This window comes from Montipora foliosa, chromosome 7, assembly GCF_036669935.1.
Source record: "Montipora foliosa isolate CH-2021 chromosome 7, ASM3666993v2, whole genome shotgun sequence".
NCBI classification, from domain to species: Eukaryota; Metazoa; Cnidaria; class Anthozoa; order Scleractinia; family Acroporidae; genus Montipora; species Montipora foliosa.
Window position 1 is genome coordinate 36,781,232 of NC_090875.1, and position 5,000 is coordinate 36,786,231.

At 39.4% G+C, this 5,000-nt stretch overlaps 1 long non-coding RNA gene across 1 annotated transcript in view; it reads left to right on the forward strand.

Annotated features, from left to right (window-relative positions):
* Positions 1-5,000, forward strand: part of LOC138010879 (uncharacterized) — a 30,670-nt gene that overhangs the window by 20,654 nt on the left and 5,016 nt on the right. Inside the window, exons 11-12 of the long non-coding RNA XR_011124578.1 lie at positions 3,090-3,382; positions 4,779-4,885. This is a non-coding gene — a long non-coding RNA (uncharacterized lncRNA). The remainder of the gene's footprint in view (positions 1-3,089; positions 3,383-4,778; positions 4,886-5,000) is intronic.

The following is a 5,000-nucleotide window of genomic DNA, read 5'->3' on the forward strand; positions in this document are numbered from 1 at the left end:
AGCGAAAATTCTGAGTTCATTCATAGATATCACTCGGCCACATGGCCGCTCAAACCAAAATTTGCTTGTTCTCAATGTAGCGTTATCCATAATCCACCATGACACAGGAGGAAAGCAGAAAAGAAAGGTAAAAGAGATAATTGCAGCCGCATTTTTTGTTTATGAACCAATTCCCGTCTTTCTCTAGTCTGAACTCGGATTCACATTTGCTAGAATCCAAGGAATCTAAACAAAATGGTTCAAATTCCCAGTAAGGATAAGAGGATTCATTGATTCGTATTCATGGTATAAAATAAGAAATTCCTCCTCGCTAATTGAACCTTCTGCGAAAGAAATTACAAGAAAATTTCTCTCCTCTTCAAAAGACGTGTTTATTTCACCGTCCTACGGTCGTGTTGGCCTTAAGTTAAAAAGTTTCGCGCCTTTCTACCGTACTCGTCCCAAGTCTCCGGTATACGCATCCAACCGTCCCAGCCTACCGTTGTCCACTATCTTAAAGTCCCTAATTGTGACGTCTTACGGTTGCCTTATTGTTCTGACGCAAAGAGCTTTTGTCTGATAACAATAGGACAACCGTAACACGTCACAATTATCAAAATTTGAAAACAACTAGGCGATTCTAAAACTTATTTCTTTCGGATACAAACGCTTTCTTTGAAAATATTTTAAAATTGACTTGACTGTAACAGTTATTTCCTGTGATTTAAAGTTAATTTTTTTTTTGAAGCGGAGGTTCCCTTTAAGTCTGAAAGCCCGAAACTCCCGTGCTGCATATTAATTCAGCCAGGTACACACGCATTGCATTCTTAAAGTGGTACTACGACCAAAAAAAAATTTTCTCTTTTCTTTGGATTTCAAAACTATGTTAACTAAACACTAACTCACCCAAGTTTTAAGTTCTGATTTTAAAAAGACACCTGTTTATTTTAGGTGGAATTTTCTTATTTATTGGCCCGCCATTACTAACTTCAAAATCTTGAGAGAGCTGGGTCGAGGAGAAAATGACGTCAAACACTCACTAGTTTAAGAATGCAATGCGTGTGTACGCGGCCTAATTAATATGCAGCACGGGAGTTTCGGGCTTTCAGACTTTTCAACCCGTGTTTTGCAAATATAATAAATTGCGTTTACACGCTGAAATTTTAAGCTAGTGAGTAAATGACGTCATTTTCTCTAGATCCAACCCTCTGAGGTCCAATCGGCCAGTTTTGAACGTGAGTAATGGCGGACCATGAAATCCAAAACTTACACTCAAAATAAACAGCCTTTGGATAAAACTTAAAGCTCAAAATGTTGCCAGTTAGGTGTTAAGCGAACACGCTTTCAAAATCAGAAGAAAAAAAGGAAATGATTTTTTGATCATAGTACCACTTTAAACTAGTGAGTCTTTGATGTCAGTTTCTCCTCGTTCCAGCTCTCCCAAAATTTTAAAGATAGTAATGACCGGCCATCAGATAGGAAAATTCCAGTTAAAATAAACAGGTGTCTTCTTGGGTCACTTATTGTTTAGTTAACGTAGTTTTGAAATCCAAAGAAGAATAAGAATTAATTTTTTTTGTCAAGCAAGAGAGATAAACTTTGAAAAAGTTTTAAGCTGAACAGTTTTCAAAATCCGCAGTTGCAATCCATTTTAATCTTCTTCAATTTTGCCTATCCCTGCCTCCTTTTTTATTTGCTGTTTTATTTAAACCTTTCTTCATTGTTTAATTAGTTATTTTTACATTTTGTTTGATTTGGTTGCCAATTCCCAGCTGCTGAATTTGGCTAAATTTAGTGACACAACCCCCCTTAAGTTGTGCTTTTGTTCATATACTTTTTTAACTTTTCGTAGAGCGACTTTTGTATGACCTTGAAAAAGCTTCTCCTTATTCCCGCCGAGGAAACTCCTAATATGGCTAAAAAAAATTTGATTGCTTAAGGTGATTCCTTAGTAATAGAAGTTGTCGTAAGGTTTTCTTTAAACTTTTCTCGATTGTTCCCTACATTATGGTGACTCGAAATGTACAATTGAATAAATAGGTCACCAAGCTCGTATGCGAGATTTAACTTACTCAAGTTACTCATTTGATCATTGCGACTTCATCTATCAAAGACAAGTTTGTTCTATCGGTTTAGGCTACGTTTTGCTGGAACAGGAAGCACAGCTTTGACGTAATTCTTGAAATAACAAAACAGGTGAATTGTATTGCTCAAAAGGAATAATTTAATGTTTGTTTTATGGCACAGGCACACGTCTTGAAAAGGCACTGACTACAAATATTCCTCGGGTGCGTGATCTCGAGGAGACAATTTTGTGTCCATGAGTGATGGCTACGAATCCTTTTTTTCCTGTAACTTTTTTTTCTGACATAAATTTTTCAAAATTTTTTTACAGCACAAAGTGGATGAGTAAGAGAATAAAATAATGCCAAAAAAAAGATAGGTCACCAATCTCGTTTAGGAGGAAACAGAAAGCAAACCAAGCTCGACCCCTCGACAACACGTCTCCCCGATAGCAAGGTTTCACTTTCACTCTTGGACTGAAATGTTCCTTAGCATCATCAAAGCTATCACTCGACTTTTTGTTTTGCGAGAGTCTAAAAGGTTTCTTTACAGCTGTGCTCTGAAAACGGCCATTATTCTTTCTTGCGAGGTTTCCGGCACGAAAGGTCGCCATTTTGAAATGTTTTTGGCCACGTTCGATAAATCAATATTCACACATGGCTACGAGTCTTTATGGTTAAATTCAAACATTGTTTAGTTTAGATATATCCGTTGAGACTTGTGAGACAAAGAAAACAGAACTGAGCCGTGAAATTTGACCATAAAGCCTCTTAGCCATGCCTTAATACGAACGTGGCCTACGCTGTGTTATGCGCAGAACAGGATGCGCAGTGCAATACTAGGGAATCACCTTAATCACATTACTGCACTTCAAATGACGTCAAAGCAAAACTTTCAAGAAAGTTCCATGGAGAGACGATGTTGTTTGCATCCGCCGCGTTCGCTATTAAAGCCAAAGAAATTCGCGCTCGTTTGTTTTTGTTCGAGAAGCCAATTAAATGTTTTGCATTTTTGTTTACGTTCTGTTTTTACGTTTATTTTTCAAGGTCATATGAAAGTCGCTCTATTATAGATGGTCAAGGAACTGGAAAATGAGATTGCAGGATTTGAACTTGCAATCGACAATGTCCGAGAACTTCAGGATACATAGCGGTCACCATGTTTATGGGCTACTTAAAGCAGATATTTTAGCACGGAGTGCTTCCATGGCACGGTTGAAGATGCCATCTTGGCGGGACGGCAAAGCCAAAGCAAGTGTCAAATGATTGATGCGAAAGGGTTTGGAAATACCTTTCCTCGGTTAAGAGCAAACAAGGTTACAGGATCCTGCCCCTAGACTGTAAGTAAACTTCATTCAAGTGATTTTAAGTACAAACTGAAGAGTGTTTACGGGGACAGTGCGTTTTTGAGATGTTTTATCGCAAGCACTCGTTACAAGTGGCGCTCTTAGACGTTGTTATAGTGTCGTTCTCGGACGGTTTCAATGCTAAGAACCATTAGTAGAACCTTGCCGAGAGATCAGCGACACAACTCCTTTATCGATGGCAAGGTATTATGTGCAACAAGAGTTTGAGTTTGAACATAACCGAAACGAGTTTGGTTTCAAGGGAGTTAACGCGTGGAGAGCGACGGAGAAGAAGACAGTTTGGCTGGCTTTTGTGAAGTGACAACGACAAGATTGAAGGAAGAGTGACTGTACTAACCATGTATACATTGCCTGCGTGACAGATATATTTCTGGTTGTTGTTTCTCTCCGGCCGTAAAGTAACCGCGTTTCTTAAAAAAATTCTCGCAGAGAAGCGTCAACCGCAAATACCTTGATTACGCAGGCTGGCTTCGTTTTGAATAATCGATTTAGAAGGCTGTGGCAAATCGAGTTCTAGTCTTGGTGTAACGAGAGGAACTTTATTTGGTCTGTGTTTTCAAACTCGGGGTCTGACCTTTCGGGGTCTTCTGCTTTTTCTATGTCTGCTTTTTCGTCACGCCCACCGGCATCACGTGCTTGGAATATCCGCAAAGCGTCTTCGCGGCGCGTTGCAACTAAAACGATCCACTTTAACGTGAAAATTTTTTATAGTCGAAGGTGTTTTTAATTCGAGAAATACATTTGTTTTCAAATTTGACGAAACTAAGTCCGCGAACTAATTACTTTCAGAGCAAAGATATAATTGAGTTGTAATTAAGTTTCTTCTCGTCTTGGATAACAAAGCTTTAAGTCTCCCATATCGCCCTGAAAGAGGTACTCAACTTACGTTTGTGAATGAGGAAATTCTAAGGTCACTGCCATCCACTTCTCACGGCTGACTTCACGCCTAGGAAGGACGAGCTTTCAGTTGATCGCACGTGTCAGACGAATACAGATTAATTCTAATGAAATGTTTACTGTCCCCTGGAACATAGCGCCTTGCCTTGATTTATGCGAGTAAACTCGTTGTTGTCAGTAGGGTAACGTCCCTTCAGGTACCTTTTAGTTAAAATGGCGGGTATGGTGTATTGTTGTGTACTGACACGTCTTATTTGACCTTATTTATTCTTTGGGGAAATGGTGGTTGTAGCCACGCTTAGTGTCGAGCGTATGGAAGTGAAGGAGGAGTGAATCCCGGCAATGTAAAGTGTGAAATTTATGAGGTCCTCCAACACGTGCCTCCATATCATGAGAATATCAACTACGCAACGCCCGATATTTAGGTTAGTTAATGAATGGTGTGTATTGTTATATGCTTTGTCCTTTAAAGAATGCGGGTACAAGAACACTGACAGCAGTGATCGGACATTCTGCAGTTACTTTCGAAATTTGCTGGAAAAGGGGTCGTTCTTCTTCCTGTCGCGGTACATTCTATTCGTAAGTAGTGCTTTTCATTGAGGTAATAGCTCTTCATAGAGAGGCTCACACGTATAAGGTCACGGAGTGTTTCAGTTCCGATGGTAGAATCGGTACCGTGTTTTAAGAGGTGTCG